Source organism: Danio rerio, chromosome 4, assembly GCF_052040795.2.
Source record: "Danio rerio strain M-AB ecotype USA chromosome 4, GRCz13ab, whole genome shotgun sequence".
NCBI classification, from domain to species: Eukaryota; Metazoa; Chordata; class Actinopteri; order Cypriniformes; family Danionidae; genus Danio; species Danio rerio.
In genome coordinates this window covers 62,928,378-62,946,643 of record NC_141024.2, presented here as the reverse complement: position 1 = coordinate 62,946,643, position 18,266 = coordinate 62,928,378, and the positions used below count along the sequence as shown (strand labels likewise).

The window sequence follows — 18,266 nt, the reverse complement described above, 5'->3', positions numbered from 1 at the left end:
TGGGGTAGGAGTAAAATTGAATAAAACACAGCAGGTTACCGTGTGGTTGGGCCTAGGGCTGGGGTAGGTGTGATTTTAATAAACTGCGATAGGTTGTATTCTGTGCCATGTACGAGACATTGAATCAGTGAAACCCACATGGAGGTTTGTTACTGTGAGGTTGGGTTAAGAGTTGGGGTAGGTTGGGAGGTTGATAAAACACAGCAGGAAACTGTGAGGTTGGTTTAAGGATTGGGGTAGGTTTGACATTCAAACATAACTGGTTGGACGCAGTGTCTTGTACCAGACATTAAATGAATGAAAACTCCAGGAGGTTTTTACAGCCCACTTGGGGCTGACCAGGTCGTTTGGAGCAGGCTCCGATTTCTATTTATACCTTTCTCAGTCAGGTAACTTCCTTTTCAGTAGTATGAGCGTCTGCACTGTGTGGCATATATGCCGACGTATAACAGAGACTGAAACATTGCTCACACTTGTCTGAGGTGGTCATTTTGACTGCAATCTTGTTTTAGGTTGGCACTTTGTTTTTGAATATTGTATGCTTTTCGAATGCGTATCTGTGCTGCAGTAGAACGCCTTAGCCTCACAGCAAACATTTTGGTTTACAAGCTGTCACTGCTGTCTTCCCAGGAGAGTGGCTGTACTGGTTTCTTCTGGAAGTCCTGAGGGATGTACGGGACCAAGACATGAGAGCGGTTGGGGCAGCCTTTGAACCCAGGAGAGCACCCCACAGGCTCTGTGCTGGCGGCCCCAGAAACTCGATTTACTCCAGAGTAGAACCGAACAACTCCGGCAGGGGAAAACCGCGACCGCACTGCACTGAGAGCAACGCAAAAAAATGCTGAACGAGCCAGCCAGGAGTCGAACCTAGAATCTTCTGATCCGTAGTCAGACGCGTTATCCATTGCGCCACTGGCCCAGTCCGCATCAGCAGTGCTCATTAGCATGGTCCTCGGAAAGAGGACACGGCTCGGTGAACATGGAGTTCCTTAAAAGCATGCTTTGCTTTGTTGTCATGGCAAGTTGTGGTGTCGATAGGATGCTCTTACACCGAGCATGTGACAGTCCCTCCCAAGAAGAACTGTGATCCAGGCTCTGAGACTTTCTCTTCTCCGGGAGGAGGTTGCAAACGTTAGTTATTTTTGTCAGAGCAGCTGCAGCACACCTGGGTGGAGGCCCACAGCTAGACTTGAGGCCAACCTTTACGCACACCTTCCCTGGTGGTCTAGTGGTTAGGATTCGGCGCTCTCACCGCCGCGGCCCGGGTTCGATTCCCGGTCAGGGAACTTCCTTTTGACCTCCATGCTGAACTTTGAGGAGTGGTTAACTCACTTGGCGAAGGCAAGAAAGCGGCTCTGAGCGCAAAACATGTCCTTCGAGCCGGAGTCGAACCAGCGACCTAAGGATTGCCATCATCCCACCTACAGTCCTCCGCTCTACCAACTGAGCTATCGAAGGCTTACGGGGCAGTTCCACAACCACATCCTATAAGGTAGCTGCAGACCGACCGCTGGCCAAAAAGGACAGAAGCAAAAGCACTCAAGCCTTCCCATACCGGGAGTCGAACCCGGGCCGCCTGGGTGAAAACCAGGAATCCTAACCGCTAGACCATATGGGAACTGCCACACTTGAAACCCAGTCTTGGCACAAACTCCAGTTCATTCTGATCGCTGGCACGTCCCTGCTCCGCTTGCACAAGTGCCACTCATACACTTACGCACTCTCTCATACACAGTTTCTTGGTTTCCGTAAACCGAGAACCTTCTGATCCGTAGTCTTAAGCGCTAACCTTTGTGCCACCGTCACTCTGTTCAGCACCTTGTTAGCACTTTGCTTGAAGCAAGGACAAGGCTCTGTCAACCCGGAGTTCCTTCACCACACATTCTGCTTTGTTTTTATGGCAAGAGGTTGTGTGGATGGGATGCTCTTACAGGATTCCTGACAGTCCCTCCATAGAAGACCTGAGATCCAGGGTCGGAGACTCTCTCCTCTCCAAGAGTAGGTTAAAAGCAATGGTTTCTTTTGTGTCTGTGTGTCAGAGCCCTTAGGTGTTGCTGCAGCTCAGAGACCTACAAGTGGAGGAGATTACACTGCAAGTCGGCTGGATGACCTCTAAGTGGTAGGCACTTATACCGCACGTAGGCTGGGTTTGCGATTGATGTAGCTGTAGTAGACATTCATAAAAATAAAAAAATATATAAACTGCTTACTCTGAGGTTGTGTTTAGGGTTGGGGTAGGAGTAAAATTGAATAAAACACAGCAGGTTACCGTGTGGTTGGGCCTAGGGCTGGGGTAGGTGTGATTTTAATAAACTGCGATAGGTTGTATTCTGTGCCATGTACGAGACATTGAATCAGTGAAACCCACATGGAGGTTTGTTACTGTGAGGTTGGGTTAAGAGTTGGGGTAGGTTGGGAGGTTGATAAAACACAGCAGGAAACTGTGAGGTTGGTTTAAGGATTGGGGTAGGTTTGACATTCAAACATAACTGGTTGGACGCAGTGTCTTGTACCAGACATTAAATGAATGAAAACTCCAGGAGGTTTTTACAGCCCACTTGGGGCTGACCAGGTCGTTTGGAGCAGGCTCCGATTTCTATTTATACCTTTCTCAGTCAGGTAACTTCCTTTTCAGTAGTATGAGCGTCTGCACTGTGTGGCATATATGCCGACGTATAACAGAGACTGAAACATTGCTCACACTTGTCTGAGGTGGTCATTTTGACTGCAATCTTGTTTTAGGTTGGCACTTTGTTTTTGAATATTGTATGCTTTTCGAATGCGTATCTGTGCTGCAGTAGAACGCCTTAGCCTCACAGCAAACATTTTGGTTTACAAGCTGTCACTGCTGTCTTCCCAGGAGAGTGGCTGTACTGGTTTCTTCTGGAAGTCCTGAGGGATGTACGGGACCAAGACATGAGAGCGGTTGGGGCAGCCTTTGAACCCAGGAGAGCACCCCACAGGCTCTGTGCTGGCGGCCCCAGAAACTCGATTTACTCCAGAGTAGAACCGAACAACTCCGGCAGGGGAAAACCGCGACCGCACTGCACTGAGAGCAACGCAAAAAAATGCTGAACGAGCCAGCCAGGAGTCGAACCTAGAATCTTCTGATCCGTAGTCAGACGCGTTATCCATTGCGCCACTGGCCCAGTCCGCATCAGCAGTGCTCATTAGCATGGTCCTCGGAAAGAGGACACGGCTCGGTGAACATGGAGTTCCTTAAAAGCATGCTTTGCTTTGTTGTCATGGCAAGTTGTGGTGTCGATAGGATGCTCTTACACCGAGCATGTGACAGTCCCTCCCAAGAAGAACTGTGATCCAGGCTCTGAGACTTTCTCTTCTCCGGGAGGAGGTTGCAAACGTTAGTTATTTTTGTCAGAGCAGCTGCAGCACACCTGGGTGGAGGCCCACAGCTAGACTTGAGGCCAACCTTTACGCACACCTTCCCTGGTGGTCTAGTGGTTAGGATTCGGCGCTCTCACCGCCGCGGCCCGGGTTCGATTCCCGGTCAGGGAACTTCCTTTTGACCTCCATGCTGAACTTTGAGGAGTGGTTAACTCACTTGGCGAAGGCAAGAAAGCGGCTCTGAGCGCAAAACATGTCCTTCGAGCCGGAGTCGAACCAGCGACCTAAGGATTGCCATCATCCCACCTACAGTCCTCCGCTCTACCAACTGAGCTATCGAAGGCTTACGGGGCAGTTCCACAACCACATCCTATAAGGTAGCTGCAGACCGACCGCTGGCCAAAAAGGACAGAAGCAAAAGCACTCAAGCCTTCCCATACCGGGAGTCGAACCCGGGCCGCCTGGGTGAAAACCAGGAATCCTAACCGCTAGACCATATGGGAACTGCCACACTTGAAACCCAGTCTTGGCACAAACTCCAGTTCATTCTGATCGCTGGCACGTCCCTGCTCCGCTTGCACAAGTGCCACTCATACACTTACGCACTCTCTCATACACAGTTTCTTGGTTTCCGTAAACCGAGAACCTTCTGATCCGTAGTCTTAAGCGCTAACCTTTGTGCCACCGTCACTCTGTTCAGCACCTTGTTAGCACTTTGCTTGAAGCAAGGACAAGGCTCTGTCAACCCGGAGTTCCTTCACCACACATTCTGCTTTGTTTTTATGGCAAGAGGTTGTGTGGATGGGATGCTCTTACAGGATTCCTGACAGTCCCTCCATAGAAGACCTGAGATCCAGGGTCGGAGACTCTCTCCTCTCCAAGAGTAGGTTAAAAGCAATGGTTTCTTTTGTGTCTGTGTGTCAGAGCCCTTAGGTGTTGCTGCAGCTCAGAGACCTACAAGTGGAGGAGATTACACTGCAAGTCGGCTGGATGACCTCTAAGTGGTAGGCACTTATACCGCACGTAGGCTGGGTTTGCGATTGATGTAGCTGTAGTAGACATTCATAAAAATAAAAAAATATATAAACTGCTTACTCTGAGGTTGTGTTTAGGGTTGGGGTAGGAGTAAAATTGAATAAAACACAGCAGGTTACCGTGTGGTTGGGCCTAGGGCTGGGGTAGGTGTGATTTTAATAAACTGCGATAGGTTGTATTCTGTGCCATGTACGAGACATTGAATCAGTGAAACCCACATGGAGGTTTGTTACTGTGAGGTTGGGTTAAGAGTTGGGGTAGGTTGGGAGGTTGATAAAACACAGCAGGAAACTGTGAGGTTGGTTTAAGGATTGGGGTAGGTTTGACATTCAAACATAACTGGTTGGACGCAGTGTCTTGTACCAGACATTAAATGAATGAAAACTCCAGGAGGTTTTTACAGCCCACTTGGGGCTGACCAGGTCGTTTGGAGCAGGCTCCGATTTCTATTTATACCTTTCTCAGTCAGGTAACTTCCTTTTCAGTAGTATGAGCGTCTGCACTGTGTGGCATATATGCCGACGTATAACAGAGACTGAAACATTGCTCACACTTGTCTGAGGTGGTCATTTTGACTGCAATCTTGTTTTAGGTTGGCACTTTGTTTTTGAATATTGTATGCTTTTCGAATGCGTATCTGTGCTGCAGTAGAACGCCTTAGCCTCACAGCAAACATTTTGGTTTACAAGCTGTCACTGCTGTCTTCCCAGGAGAGTGGCTGTACTGGTTTCTTCTGGAAGTCCTGAGGGATGTACGGGACCAAGACATGAGAGCGGTTGGGGCAGCCTTTGAACCCAGGAGAGCACCCCACAGGCTCTGTGCTGGCGGCCCCAGAAACTCGATTTACTCCAGAGTAGAACCGAACAACTCCGGCAGGGGAAAACCGCGACCGCACTGCACTGAGAGCAACGCAAAAAAATGCTGAACGAGCCAGCCAGGAGTCGAACCTAGAATCTTCTGATCCGTAGTCAGACGCGTTATCCATTGCGCCACTGGCCCAGTCCGCATCAGCAGTGCTCATTAGCATGGTCCTCGGAAAGAGGACACGGCTCGGTGAACATGGAGTTCCTTAAAAGCATGCTTTGCTTTGTTGTCATGGCAAGTTGTGGTGTCGATAGGATGCTCTTACACCGAGCATGTGACAGTCCCTCCCAAGAAGAACTGTGATCCAGGCTCTGAGACTTTCTCTTCTCCGGGAGGAGGTTGCAAACGTTAGTTATTTTTGTCAGAGCAGCTGCAGCACACCTGGGTGGAGGCCCACAGCTAGACTTGAGGCCAACCTTTACGCACACCTTCCCTGGTGGTCTAGTGGTTAGGATTCGGCGCTCTCACCGCCGCGGCCCGGGTTCGATTCCCGGTCAGGGAACTTCCTTTTGACCTCCATGCTGAACTTTGAGGAGTGGTTAACTCACTTGGCGAAGGCAAGAAAGCGGCTCTGAGCGCAAAACATGTCCTTCGAGCCGGAGTCGAACCAGCGACCTAAGGATTGCCATCATCCCACCTACAGTCCTCCGCTCTACCAACTGAGCTATCGAAGGCTTACGGGGCAGTTCCACAACCACATCCTATAAGGTAGCTGCAGACCGACCGCTGGCCAAAAAGGACAGAAGCAAAAGCACTCAAGCCTTCCCATACCGGGAGTCGAACCCGGGCCGCCTGGGTGAAAACCAGGAATCCTAACCGCTAGACCATATGGGAACTGCCACACTTGAAACCCAGTCTTGGCACAAACTCCAGTTCATTCTGATCGCTGGCACGTCCCTGCTCCGCTTGCACAAGTGCCACTCATACACTTACGCACTCTCTCATACACAGTTTCTTGGTTTCCGTAAACCGAGAACCTTCTGATCCGTAGTCTTAAGCGCTAACCTTTGTGCCACCGTCACTCTGTTCAGCACCTTGTTAGCACTTTGCTTGAAGCAAGGACAAGGCTCTGTCAACCCGGAGTTCCTTCACCACACATTCTGCTTTGTTTTTATGGCAAGAGGTTGTGTGGATGGGATGCTCTTACAGGATTCCTGACAGTCCCTCCATAGAAGACCTGAGATCCAGGGTCGGAGACTCTCTCCTCTCCAAGAGTAGGTTAAAAGCAATGGTTTCTTTTGTGTCTGTGTGTCAGAGCCCTTAGGTGTTGCTGCAGCTCAGAGACCTACAAGTGGAGGAGATTACACTGCAAGTCGGCTGGATGACCTCTAAGTGGTAGGCACTTATACCGCACGTAGGCTGGGTTTGCGATTGATGTAGCTGTAGTAGACATTCATAAAAATAAAAAAATATATAAACTGCTTACTCTGAGGTTGTGTTTAGGGTTGGGGTAGGAGTAAAATTGAATAAAACACAGCAGGTTACCGTGTGGTTGGGCCTAGGGCTGGGGTAGGTGTGATTTTAATAAACTGCGATAGGTTGTATTCTGTGCCATGTACGAGACATTGAATCAGTGAAACCCACATGGAGGTTTGTTACTGTGAGGTTGGGTTAAGAGTTGGGGTAGGTTGGGAGGTTGATAAAACACAGCAGGAAACTGTGAGGTTGGTTTAAGGATTGGGGTAGGTTTGACATTCAAACATAACTGGTTGGACGCAGTGTCTTGTACCAGACATTAAATGAATGAAAACTCCAGGAGGTTTTTACAGCCCACTTGGGGCTGACCAGGTCGTTTGGAGCAGGCTCCGATTTCTATTTATACCTTTCTCAGTCAGGTAACTTCCTTTTCAGTAGTATGAGCGTCTGCACTGTGTGGCATATATGCCGACGTATAACAGAGACTGAAACATTGCTCACACTTGTCTGAGGTGGTCATTTTGACTGCAATCTTGTTTTAGGTTGGCACTTTGTTTTTGAATATTGTATGCTTTTCGAATGCGTATCTGTGCTGCAGTAGAACGCCTTAGCCTCACAGCAAACATTTTGGTTTACAAGCTGTCACTGCTGTCTTCCCAGGAGAGTGGCTGTACTGGTTTCTTCTGGAAGTCCTGAGGGATGTACGGGACCAAGACATGAGAGCGGTTGGGGCAGCCTTTGAACCCAGGAGAGCACCCCACAGGCTCTGTGCTGGCGGCCCCAGAAACTCGATTTACTCCAGAGTAGAACCGAACAACTCCGGCAGGGGAAAACCGCGACCGCACTGCACTGAGAGCAACGCAAAAAAATGCTGAACGAGCCAGCCAGGAGTCGAACCTAGAATCTTCTGATCCGTAGTCAGACGCGTTATCCATTGCGCCACTGGCCCAGTCCGCATCAGCAGTGCTCATTAGCATGGTCCTTGGAAAGAGGACACGGCTCGGTGAACATGGAGTTCCTTAAAAGCATGCTTTGCTTTGTTGTCATGGCAAGTTGTGGTGTCGATAGGATGCTCTTACACCGAGCATGTGACAGTCCCTCCCAAGAAGAACTGTGATCCAGGCTCTGAGACTTTCTCTTCTCCGGGAGGAGGTTGCAAACGTTAGTTATTTTTGTCAGAGCAGCTGCAGCACACCTGGGTGGAGGCCCACAGCTAGACTTGAGGCCAACCTTTACGCACACCTTCCCTGGTGGTCTAGTGGTTAGGATTCGGCGCTCTCACCGCCGCGGCCCGGGTTCGATTCGCGGTCAGGGAACTTCCTTTTGACCTCCATGCTGAACTTTGAGGAGTGGTTAACTCACTTGGCGAAGGCAAGAAAGCGGCTCTGAGCGCAAAACATGTCCTTCGAGCCGGAGTCGAACCAGCGACCTAAGGATTGCCATCATCCCACCTACAGTCCTCCGCTCTACCAACTGAGCTATCGAAGGCTTACGGGGCAGTTCCACAACCACATCCTATAAGGTAGCTGCAGACCGACCGCTGGCCAAAAAGGACAGAAGCAAAAGCACTCAAGCCTTCCCATACCGGGAGTCGAACCCGGGCCGCCTGGGTGAAAACCAGGAATCCTAACCGCTAGACCATATGGGAACTGCCACACTTGAAACCCAGTCTTGGCACAAACTCCAGTTCATTCTGATCGCTGGCTCGTCCCTGCTCCGCTTGCACAAGTGCCACTCATACACTTACGCACTCTCTCATACACAGTTTCTTGGTTTCCGTAAACCGAGAACCTTCTGATCCGTAGTCTTAAGCGCTAACCTTTGTGCCACCGTCACTCTGTTCAGCACCTTGTTAGCACTTTGCTTGAAGCAAGGACAAGGCTCTGTCAACCCGGAGTTCCTTCACCACACATTCTGCTTTGTTTTTATGGCAAGAGGTTGTGTGGATGGGATGCTCTTACAGGATTCCTGACAGTCCCTCCATAGAAGACCTGAGATCCAGGGTCGGAGACTCTCTCCTCTCCAAGAGTAGGTTAAAAGCAATGGTTTCTTTTGTGTCTGTGTGTCAGAGCCCTTAGGTGTTGCTGCAGCTCAGAGACCTACAAGTGGAGGAGATTACACTGCAAGTCGGCTGGATGACCTCTAAGTGGTAGGCACTTATACCGCACGTAGGCTGGGTTTGCGATTGATGTAGCTGTAGTAGACATTCATAAAAATAAAAAAATATATAAACTGCTTACTCTGAGGTTGTGTTTAGGGTTGGGGTAGGAGTAAAATTGAATAAAACACAGCAGGTTACCGTGTGGTTGGGCCTAGGGCTGGGGTAGGTGTGATTTTAATAAACTGCGATAGGTTGTATTCTGTGCCATGTACGAGACATTGAATCAGTGAAACCCACATGGAGGTTTGTTACTGTGAGGTTGGGTTAAGAGTTGGGGTAGGTTGGGAGGTTGATAAAACACAGCAGGAAACTGTGAGGTTGGTTTAAGGATTGGGGTAGGTTTGACATTCAAACATAACTGGTTGGACGCAGTGTCTTGTACCAGACATTAAATGAATGAAAACTCCAGGAGGTTTTTACAGCCCACTTGGGGCTGACCAGGTCGTTTGGAGCAGGCTCCGATTTCTATTTATACCTTTCTCAGTCAGGTAACTTCCTTTTCAGTAGTATGAGCGTCTGCACTGTGTGGCATATATGCCGACGTATAACAGAGACTGAAACATTGCTCACACTTGTCTGAGGTGGTCATTTTGACTGCAATCTTGTTTTAGGTTGGCACTTTGTTTTTGAATATTGTATGCTTTTCGAATGCGTATCTGTGCTGCAGTAGAACGCCTTAGCCTCACAGCAAACATTTTGGTTTACAAGCTGTCACTGCTGTCTTCCCAGGAGAGTGGCTGTACTGGTTTCTTCTGGAAGTCCTGAGGGATGTACGGGACCAAGACATGAGAGCGGTTGGGGCAGCCTTTGAACCCAGGAGAGCACCCCACAGGCTCTGTGCTGGCGGCCCCAGAAACTCGATTTACTCCAGAGTAGAACCGAACAACTCCGGCAGGGGAAAACCGCGACCGCACTGCACTGAGAGCAACGCAAAAAAATGCTGAACGAGCCAGCCAGGAGTCGAACCTAGAATCTTCTGATCCGTAGTCAGACGCGTTATCCATTGCGCCACTGGCCCAGTCCGCATCAGCAGTGCTCATTAGCATGGTCCTTGGAAAGAGGACACGGCTCGGTGAACATGGAGTTCCTTAAAAGCATGCTTTGCTTTGTTGTCATGGCAAGTTGTGGTGTCGATAGGATGCTCTTACACCGAGCATGTGACAGTCCCTCCCAAGAAGAACTGTGATCCAGGCTCTGAGACTTTCTCTTCTCCGGGAGGAGGTTGCAAACGTTAGTTATTTTTGTCAGAGCAGCTGCAGCACACCTGGGTGGAGGCCCACAGCTAGACTTGAGGCCAACCTTTACGCACACCTTCCCTGGTGGTCTAGTGGTTAGGATTCGGCGCTCTCACCGCCGCGGCCCGGGTTCGATTCGCGGTCAGGGAACTTCCTTTTGACCTCCATGCTGAACTTTGAGGAGTGGTTAACTCACTTGGCGAAGGCAAGAAAGCGGCTCTGAGCGCAAAACATGTCCTTCGAGCCGGAGTCGAACCAGCGACCTAAGGATTGCCATCATCCCACCTACAGTCCTCCGCTCTACCAACTGAGCTATCGAAGGCTTACGGGGCAGTTCCACAACCACATCCTATAAGGTAGCTGCAGACCGACCGCTGGCCAAAAAGGACAGAAGCAAAAGCACTCAAGCCTTCCCATACCGGGAGTCGAACCCGGGCCGCCTGGGTGAAAACCAGGAATCCTAACCGCTAGACCATATGGGAACTGCCACACTTGAAACCCAGTCTTGGCACAAACTCCAGTTCATTCTGATCGCTGGCTCGTCCCTGCTCCGCTTGCACAAGTGCCACTCATACACTTACGCACTCTCTCATACACAGTTTCTTGGTTTCCGTAAACCGAGAACCTTCTGATCCGTAGTCTTAAGCGCTAACCTTTGTGCCACCGTCACTCTGTTCAGCACCTTGTTAGCACTTTGCTTGAAGCAAGGACAAGGCTCTGTCAACCCGGAGTTCCTTCACCACACATTCTGCTTTGTTTTTATGGCAAGAGGTTGTGTGGATGGGATGCTCTTACAGGATTCCTGACAGTCCCTCCATAGAAGACCTGAGATCCAGGGTCGGAGACTCTCTCCTCTCCAAGAGTAGGTTAAAAGCAATGGTTTCTTTTGTGTCTGTGTGTCAGAGCCCTTAGGTGTTGCTGCAGCTCAGAGACCTACAAGTGGAGGAGATTACACTGCAAGTCGGCTGGATGACCTCTAAGTGGTAGGCACTTATACCGCACGTAGGCTGGGTTTGCGATTGATGTAGCTGTAGTAGACATTCATAAAAATAAAAAAATATATAAACTGCTTACTCTGAGGTTGTGTTTAGGGTTGGGGTAGGAGTAAAATTGAATAAAACACAGCAGGTTACCGTGTGGTTGGGCCTAGGGCTGGGGTAGGTGTGATTTTAATAAACTGCGATAGGTTGTATTCTGTGCCATGTACGAGACATTGAATCAGTGAAACCCACATGGAGGTTTGTTACTGTGAGGTTGGGTTAAGAGTTGGGGTAGGTTGGGAGGTTGATAAAACACAGCAGGAAACTGTGAGGTTGGTTTAAGGATTGGGGTAGGTTTGACATTCAAACATAACTGGTTGGACGCAGTGTCTTGTACCAGACATTAAATGAATGAAAACTCCAGGAGGTTTTTACAGCCCACTTGGGGCTGACCAGGTCGTTTGGAGCAGGCTCCGATTTCTATTTATACCTTTCTCAGTCAGGTAACTTCCTTTTCAGTAGTATGAGCGTCTGCACTGTGTGGCATATATGCCGACGTATAACAGAGACTGAAACATTGCTCACACTTGTCTGAGGTGGTCATTTTGACTGCAATCTTGTTTTAGGTTGGCACTTTGTTTTTGAATATTGTATGCTTTTCGAATGCGTATCTGTGCTGCAGTAGAACGCCTTAGCCTCACAGCAAACATTTTGGTTTACAAGCTGTCACTGCTGTCTTCCCAGGAGAGTGGCTGTACTGGTTTCTTCTGGAAGTCCTGAGGGATGTACGGGACCAAGACATGAGAGCGGTTGGGGCAGCCTTTGAACCCAGGAGAGCACCCCACAGGCTCTGTGCTGGCGGCCCCAGAAACTCGATTTACTCCAGAGTAGAACCGAACAACTCCGGCAGGGAAGAACCGCGACCGCACTGCACTGAGAGCAACGCAAAAAAATGCTGAACGAGCCAGCCAGGAGTCGAACCTAGAATCTTCTGATCCGTAGTCAGACGCGTTATCCATTGCGCCACTGGCCCAGTCCGCATCAGCAGTGCTCATTAGCATGGTCCTCGGAAAGAGGACACGGCTCGGTGAACATGGAGTTCCTTAAAAGCATGCTTTGCTTTGTTGTCATGGCAAGTTGTGGTGTCGATAGGATGCTCTTACACCGAGCATGTGACAGTCCCTCCCAAGAAGAACTGTGATCCAGGCTCTGAGACTTTCTCTTCTCCGGGAGGAGGTTGCAAACGTTAGTTATTTTTGTCAGAGCAGCTGCAGCACACCTGGGTGGAGGCCCACAGCTAGACTTGAGGCCAACCTTTACGCACACCTTCCCTGGTGGTCTAGTGGTTAGGATTCGGCGCTCTCACCGCCGCGGCCCGGGTTCGATTCCCGGTCAGGGAACTTCCTTTTGACCTCCATGCTGAACTTTGAGGAGTGGTTAACTCACTTGGCGAAGGCAAGAAAGCGGCTCTGAGCGCAAAACATGTCCTTCGAGCCGGAGTCGAACCAGCGACCTAAGGATTGCCATCATCCCACCTACAGTCCTCCGCTCTACCAACTGAGCTATCGAAGGCTTACGGGGCAGTTCCACAACCACATCCTATAAGGTAGCTGCAGACCGACCGCTGGCCAAAAAGGACAGAAGCAAAAGCACTCAAGCCTTCCCATACCGGGAGTCGAACCCGGGCCGCCTGGGTGAAAACCAGGAATCCTAACCGCTAGACCATATGGGAACTGCCACACTTGAAACCCAGTCTTGGCACAAACTCCAGTTCATTCTGATCGCTGGCACGTCCCTGCTCCGCTTGCACAAGTGCCACTCATACACTTACGCACTCTCTCATACACAGTTTCTTGGTTTCCGTAAACCGAGAACCTTCTGATCCGTAGTCTTAAGCGCTAACCTTTGTGCCACCGTCACTCTGTTCAGCACCTTGTTAGCACTTTGCTTGAAGCAAGGACAAGGCTCTGTCAACCCGGAGTTCCTTCACCACACATTCTGCTTTGTTTTTATGGCAAGAGGTTGTGTGGATGGGATGCTCTTACAGGATTCCTGACAGTCCCTCCATAGAAGACCTGAGATCCAGGGTCGGAGACTCTCTCCTCTCCAAGAGTAGGTTAAAAGCAATGGTTTCTTTTGTGTCTGTGTGTCAGAGCCCTTAGGTGTTGCTGCAGCTCAGAGACCTACAAGTGGAGGAGATTACACTGCAAGTCGGCTGGATGACCTCTAAGTGGTAGGCACTTATACCGCACGTAGGCTGGGTTTGCGATTGATGTAGCTGTAGTAGACATTCATAAAAATAAAAAAATATATAAACTGCTTACTCTGAGGTTGTGTTTAGGGTTGGGGTAGGAGTAAAATTGAATAAAACACAGCAGGTTACCGTGTGGTTGGGCCTAGGGCTGGGGTAGGTGTGATTTTAATAAACTGCGATAGGTTGTATTCTGTGCCATGTACGAGACATTGAATCAGTGAAACCCACATGGAGGTTTGTTACTGTGAGGTTGGGTTAAGAGTTGGGGTAGGTTGGGAGGTTGATAAAACACAGCAGGAAACTGTGAGGTTGGTTTAAGGATTGGGGTAGGTTTGACATTCAAACATAACTGGTTGGACGCAGTGTCTTGTACCAGACATTAAATGAATGAAAACTCCAGGAGGTTTTTACAGCCCACTTGGGGCTGACCAGGTCGTTTGGAGCAGGCTCCGATTTCTATTTATACCTTTCTCAGTCAGGTAACTTCCTTTTCAGTAGTATGAGCGTCTGCACTGTGTGGCATATATGCCGACGTATAACAGAGACTGAAACATTGCTCACACTTGTCTGAGGTGGTCATTTTGACTGCAATCTTGTTTTAGGTTGGCACTTTGTTTTTGAATATTGTATGCTTTTCGAATGCGTATCTGTGCTGCAGTAGAACGCCTTAGCCTCACAGCAAACATTTTGGTTTACAAGCTGTCACTGCTGTCTTCCCAGGAGAGTGGCTGTACTGGTTTCTTCTGGAAGTCCTGAGGGATGTACGGGACCAAGACATGAGAGCGGTTGGGGCAGCCTTTGAACCCAGGAGAGCACCCCACAGGCTCTGTGCTGGCGGCCCCAGAAACTCGATTTACTCCAGAGTAGAACCGAACAACTCCGGCAGGGGAAAACCGCGACCGCACTGCACTGAGAGCAACGCAAAAAAATGCTGAACGAGCCAGCCAGGAGTCGAACCTAGAATCTTCTGATCCGTAGTCAGACGCGTTATCCATTGCGCCACTGGCCCAGTCCGCATCAGCAGTGCTCATTAGCATGGTCCTTGGAAAGAGGACACGGCTCGGTGAACATGGAGTTCCTTAAAAGCATGCTTTGCTTTGTTGTCATGGCAAGTTGTGGTGTCGATAGGATGCTCTTACACCGAGCATGTGACAGTCCCTCCCAAGAAGAACTGTGATCCAGGCTCTGAGACTTTCTCTTCTCCGGGAGGAGGTTGCAAACGTTAGTTATTTTTGTCAGAGCAGCTGCAGCACACCTGGGTGGAGGCCCACAGCTAGACTTGAGGCCAACCTTTACGCACACCTTCCCTGGTGGTCTAGTGGTTAAGATTCGGCGCTCTCACCGCCGCGGCCCGGGTTCGATTCCCGGTCAGGGAACTTCCTTTTGACCTCCATGCTGAACTTTGAGGAGTGGTTAACTCACTTGGCGAAGGCAAGAAAGCGGCTCTGAGCGCAAAACATGTCCTTCGAGCCGGAGTCGAACCAGCGACCTAAGGATTGCCATCATCCCACCTACAGTCCTCCGCTCTACCAACTGAGCTATCGAAGGCTTACGGGGCAGTTCCACAACCACATCCTATAAGGTAGCTGCAGACCGACCGCTGGCCAAAAAGGACAGAAGCAAAAGCACTCAAGCCTTCCCATACCGGGAGTCGAACCCGGGCCGCCTGGGTGAAAACCAGGAATCCTAACCGCTAGACCATATGGGAACTGCCACACTTGAAACCCAGTCTTGGCACAAACTCCAGTTCATTCTGATCGCTGGCACGTCCCTGCTCCGCTTGCACAAGTGCCACTCATACACTTACGCACTCTCTCATACACAGTTTCTTGGTTTCCGTAAACCGAGAACCTTCTGATCCGTAGTCTTAAGCGCTAACCTTTGTGCCACCGTCACTCTGTTCAGCACCTTGTTAGCACTTTGCTTGAAGCAAGGACAAGGCTCTGTCAACCCGGAGTTCCTTCACCACACATTCTGCTTTGTTTTTATGGCAAGAGGTTGTGTGGATGGGATGCTCTTACAGGATTCCTGACAGTCCCTCCATAGAAGACCTGAGATCCAGGGTCGGAGACTCTCTCCTCTCCAAGAGTAGGTTAAAAGCAATGGTTTCTTTTGTGTCTGTGTGTCAGAGCCCTTAGGTGTTGCTGCAGCTCAGAGACCTACAAGTGGAGGAGATTACACTGCAAGTCGGCTGGATGACCTCTAAGTGGTAGGCACTTATACCGCACGTAGGCTGGGTTTGCGATTGATGTAGCTGTAGTAGACATTCATAAAAATAAAAAAATATATAAACTGCTTACTCTGAGGTTGTGTTTAGGGTTGGGGTAGGAGTAAAATTGAATAAAACACAGCAGGTTACCGTGTGGTTGGGCCTAGGGCTGGGGTAGGTGTGATTTTAATAAACTGCGATAGGTTGTATTCTGTGCCATGTACGAGACATTGAATCAGTGAAACCCACATGGAGGTTTGTTACTGTGAGGTTGGGTTAAGAGTTGGGGTAGGTTGGGAGGTTGATAAAACACAGCAGGAAACTGTGAGGTTGGTTTAAGGATTGGGGTAGGTTTGACATTCAAACATAACTGGTTGGACGCAGTGTCTTGTACCAGACATTAAATGAATGAAAACTCCAGGAGGTTTTTACAGCCCACTTGGGGCTGACCAGGTCGTTTGGAGCAGGCTCCGATTTCTATTTATACCTTTCTCAGTCAGGTAACTTCCTTTTCAGTAGTATGAGCGTCTGCACTGTGTGGCATATATGCCGACGTATAACAGAGACTGAAACATTGCTCACACTTGTCTGAGGTGGTCATTTTGACTGCAATCTTGTTTTAGGTTGGCACTTTGTTTTTGAATATTGTATGCTTTTCGAATGCGTATCTGTGCTGCAGTAGAACGCCTTAGCCTCACAGCAAACATTTTGGTTTACAAGCTGTCACTGCTGTCTTCCCAGGAGAGTGGCTGTACTGGTTTCTTCTGGAAGTCCTGAGGGATGTACGGGACCAAGACATGAGAGCGGTTGGGGCAGCCTTTGAACCCAGGAGAGCACCCCACAGGCTCTGTGCTGGCGGCCCCAGAAACTCGATTTACTCCAGAGTAGAACCGAACAACTCCGGCAGGGGAAAACCGCGACCGCACTGCACTGAGAGCAACGCAAAAAAATGCTGAACGAGCCAGCCAGGAGTCGAACCTAGAATCTTCTGATCCGTAGTCAGACGCGTTATCCATTGCGCCACTGGCCCAGTCCGCATCAGCAGTGCTCATTAGCATGGTCCTTGGAAAGAGGACACGGCTCGGTGAACATGGAGTTCCTTAAAAGCATGCTTTGCTTTGTTGTCATGGCAAGTTGTGGTGTCGATAGGATGCTCTTACACCGAGCATGTGACAGTCCCTCCCAAGAAGAACTGTGATCCAGGCTCTGAGACTTTCTCTTCTCCGGGAGGAGGTTGCAAACGTTAGTTATTTTTGTCAGAGCAGCTGCAGCACACCTGGGTGGAGGCCCACAGCTAGACTTGAGGCCAACCTTTACGCACACCTTCCCTGGTGGTCTAGTGGTTAGGATTCGGCGCTCTCACCGCCGCGGCCCGGGTTCGATTCCCGGTCAGGGAACTTCCTTTTGACCTCCATGCTGAACTTTGAGGAGTGGTTAACTCACTTGGCGAAGGCAAGAAAGCGGCTCTGAGCGCAAAACATGTCCTTCGAGCCGGAGTCGAACCAGCGACCTAAGGATTGCCATCATCCCACCTACAGTCCTCCGCTCTACCAACTGAGCTATCGAAGGCTTACGGGGCAGTTCCACAACCACATCCTATAAGGTAGCTGCAGACCGACCGCTGGCCAAAAAGGACAGAAGCAAAAGCACTCAAGCCTTCCCATACCGGGAGTCGAACCCGGGCCGCCTGGGTGAAAACCAGGAATCCTAACCGCTAGACCATATGGGAACTGCCACACTTGAAACCCAGTCTTGGCACAAACTCCAGTTCATTCTGATCGCTGGCACGTCCCTGCTCCGCTTGCACAAGTGCCACTCATACACTTACGCACTCTCTCATACACAGTTTCTTGGTTTCCGTAAACCGAGAACCTTCTGATCCGTAGTCTTAAGCGCTAACCTTTGTGCCACCGTCACTCTGTTCAGCACCTTGTTAGCACTTTGCTTGAAGCAAGGACAAGGCTCTGTCAACCCGGAGTTCCTTCACCACACATTCTGCTTTGTTTTTATGGCAAGAGGTTGTGTGGATGGGATGCTCTTACAGGATTCCTGACAGTCCCTCCATAGAAGACCTGAGATCCAGGGTCGGAGACTCTCTCCTCTCCAAGAGTAGGTTAAAAGCAATGGTTTCTTTTGTGTCTGTGTGTCAGAGCCCTTAGGTGTTGCTGCAGCTCAGAGACCTACAAGTGGAGGAGATTACACTGCAAGTCGGCTGGATGACCTCTAAGTGGTAGGCACTTATACCGCACGTAGGCTGGGTTTGCGATTGATGTAGCTGTAGTAGACATTCATAAAAATAAAAAAATATATAAACTGCTTACTCTGAGGTTGTGTTTAGGGTTGGGGTAGGAGTAAAATTGAATAAAACACAGCAGGTTACCGTGTGGTTGGGCCTAGGGCTGGGGTAGGTGTGATTTTAATAAACTGCGATAGGTTGTATTCTGTGCCATGTACGAGACATTGAATCAGTGAAACCCACATGGAGGTTTGTTACTGTGAGGTTGGGTTAAGAGTTGGGGTAGGTTGGGAGGTTGATAAAACACAGCAGGAAACTGTGAGGTTGGTTTAAGGATTGGGGTAGGTTTGACATTCAAACATAACTGGTTGGACGCAGTGTCTTGTACCAGACATTAAATGAATGAAAACTCCAGGAGGTTTTTACAGCCCACTTGGGGCTGACCAGGTCGTTTGGAGCAGGCTCCGATTTCTATTTATACCTTTCTCAGTCAGGTAACTTCCTTTTCAGTAGTATGAGCGTCTGCACTGT

General features: G+C 49.6%; 1 long non-coding RNA gene and 30 other non-coding genes across 31 annotated transcripts in view; 7 read left to right on the top strand and 24 right to left on the bottom strand.

Moving 5' to 3' along the window:
* LOC147845150 (uncharacterized) overlaps positions 1-18,266 on the top strand; it is a 180,450-nt gene that overhangs the window by 15,487 nt on the left and 146,697 nt on the right. The gene's annotated exons all lie outside the window — the stretch shown is intronic.
* trnar-acg (transfer RNA arginine (anticodon ACG)) lies at positions 847-919 on the bottom strand. The gene has a single exon. It is a non-coding gene; the product is annotated as a tRNA-Arg (tRNA).
* trnae-cuc (transfer RNA glutamic acid (anticodon CUC)) lies at positions 1,215-1,286 on the top strand. The gene has a single exon. It is a non-coding gene; the product is annotated as a tRNA-Glu (tRNA).
* Positions 1,372-1,458, bottom strand: trnay-gua (transfer RNA tyrosine (anticodon GUA)). Its single transcript is given in 2 exon segments — positions 1,372-1,407; positions 1,422-1,458. It is a non-coding gene; the product is annotated as a tRNA-Tyr (tRNA).
* Positions 1,547-1,618, bottom strand: trnae-uuc (transfer RNA glutamic acid (anticodon UUC)). The gene has a single exon. It is a non-coding gene; the product is annotated as a tRNA-Glu (tRNA).
* On the bottom strand, positions 3,077-3,149 carry trnar-acg (transfer RNA arginine (anticodon ACG)). The gene has a single exon. It is a non-coding gene; the product is annotated as a tRNA-Arg (tRNA).
* Positions 3,445-3,516, top strand: trnae-cuc (transfer RNA glutamic acid (anticodon CUC)). Its single transcript has one exon. It is a non-coding gene; the product is annotated as a tRNA-Glu (tRNA).
* trnay-gua (transfer RNA tyrosine (anticodon GUA)) lies at positions 3,602-3,688 on the bottom strand. Its single transcript is given in 2 exon segments — positions 3,602-3,637; positions 3,652-3,688. It is a non-coding gene; the product is annotated as a tRNA-Tyr (tRNA).
* On the bottom strand, positions 3,777-3,848 carry trnae-uuc (transfer RNA glutamic acid (anticodon UUC)). The gene has a single exon. It is a non-coding gene; the product is annotated as a tRNA-Glu (tRNA).
* On the bottom strand, positions 5,307-5,379 carry trnar-acg (transfer RNA arginine (anticodon ACG)). Its single transcript has one exon. It is a non-coding gene; the product is annotated as a tRNA-Arg (tRNA).
* Positions 5,675-5,746, top strand: trnae-cuc (transfer RNA glutamic acid (anticodon CUC)). Its single transcript has one exon. It is a non-coding gene; the product is annotated as a tRNA-Glu (tRNA).
* On the bottom strand, positions 5,832-5,918 carry trnay-gua (transfer RNA tyrosine (anticodon GUA)). Its single transcript is given in 2 exon segments — positions 5,832-5,867; positions 5,882-5,918. It is a non-coding gene; the product is annotated as a tRNA-Tyr (tRNA).
* trnae-uuc (transfer RNA glutamic acid (anticodon UUC)) lies at positions 6,007-6,078 on the bottom strand. The gene has a single exon. It is a non-coding gene; the product is annotated as a tRNA-Glu (tRNA).
* Positions 7,537-7,609, bottom strand: trnar-acg (transfer RNA arginine (anticodon ACG)). The gene has a single exon. It is a non-coding gene; the product is annotated as a tRNA-Arg (tRNA).
* trnay-gua (transfer RNA tyrosine (anticodon GUA)) lies at positions 8,062-8,148 on the bottom strand. Its single transcript is given in 2 exon segments — positions 8,062-8,097; positions 8,112-8,148. It is a non-coding gene; the product is annotated as a tRNA-Tyr (tRNA).
* Positions 8,237-8,308, bottom strand: trnae-uuc (transfer RNA glutamic acid (anticodon UUC)). The gene has a single exon. It is a non-coding gene; the product is annotated as a tRNA-Glu (tRNA).
* Positions 9,767-9,839, bottom strand: trnar-acg (transfer RNA arginine (anticodon ACG)). Its single transcript has one exon. It is a non-coding gene; the product is annotated as a tRNA-Arg (tRNA).
* On the bottom strand, positions 10,292-10,378 carry trnay-gua (transfer RNA tyrosine (anticodon GUA)). The gene is given in 2 exon segments: positions 10,292-10,327; positions 10,342-10,378. It is a non-coding gene; the product is annotated as a tRNA-Tyr (tRNA).
* trnae-uuc (transfer RNA glutamic acid (anticodon UUC)) lies at positions 10,467-10,538 on the bottom strand. Its single transcript has one exon. It is a non-coding gene; the product is annotated as a tRNA-Glu (tRNA).
* trnar-acg (transfer RNA arginine (anticodon ACG)) lies at positions 11,997-12,069 on the bottom strand. Its single transcript has one exon. It is a non-coding gene; the product is annotated as a tRNA-Arg (tRNA).
* Positions 12,365-12,436, top strand: trnae-cuc (transfer RNA glutamic acid (anticodon CUC)). Its single transcript has one exon. It is a non-coding gene; the product is annotated as a tRNA-Glu (tRNA).
* trnay-gua (transfer RNA tyrosine (anticodon GUA)) lies at positions 12,522-12,608 on the bottom strand. Its single transcript is given in 2 exon segments — positions 12,522-12,557; positions 12,572-12,608. It is a non-coding gene; the product is annotated as a tRNA-Tyr (tRNA).
* trnae-uuc (transfer RNA glutamic acid (anticodon UUC)) lies at positions 12,697-12,768 on the bottom strand. Its single transcript has one exon. It is a non-coding gene; the product is annotated as a tRNA-Glu (tRNA).
* trnar-acg (transfer RNA arginine (anticodon ACG)) lies at positions 14,227-14,299 on the bottom strand. The gene has a single exon. It is a non-coding gene; the product is annotated as a tRNA-Arg (tRNA).
* Positions 14,595-14,666, top strand: trnae-cuc (transfer RNA glutamic acid (anticodon CUC)). Its single transcript has one exon. It is a non-coding gene; the product is annotated as a tRNA-Glu (tRNA).
* On the bottom strand, positions 14,752-14,838 carry trnay-gua (transfer RNA tyrosine (anticodon GUA)). The gene is given in 2 exon segments: positions 14,752-14,787; positions 14,802-14,838. It is a non-coding gene; the product is annotated as a tRNA-Tyr (tRNA).
* trnae-uuc (transfer RNA glutamic acid (anticodon UUC)) lies at positions 14,927-14,998 on the bottom strand. Its single transcript has one exon. It is a non-coding gene; the product is annotated as a tRNA-Glu (tRNA).
* On the bottom strand, positions 16,457-16,529 carry trnar-acg (transfer RNA arginine (anticodon ACG)). Its single transcript has one exon. It is a non-coding gene; the product is annotated as a tRNA-Arg (tRNA).
* On the top strand, positions 16,825-16,896 carry trnae-cuc (transfer RNA glutamic acid (anticodon CUC)). Its single transcript has one exon. It is a non-coding gene; the product is annotated as a tRNA-Glu (tRNA).
* Positions 16,982-17,068, bottom strand: trnay-gua (transfer RNA tyrosine (anticodon GUA)). The gene is given in 2 exon segments: positions 16,982-17,017; positions 17,032-17,068. It is a non-coding gene; the product is annotated as a tRNA-Tyr (tRNA).
* On the bottom strand, positions 17,157-17,228 carry trnae-uuc (transfer RNA glutamic acid (anticodon UUC)). Its single transcript has one exon. It is a non-coding gene; the product is annotated as a tRNA-Glu (tRNA).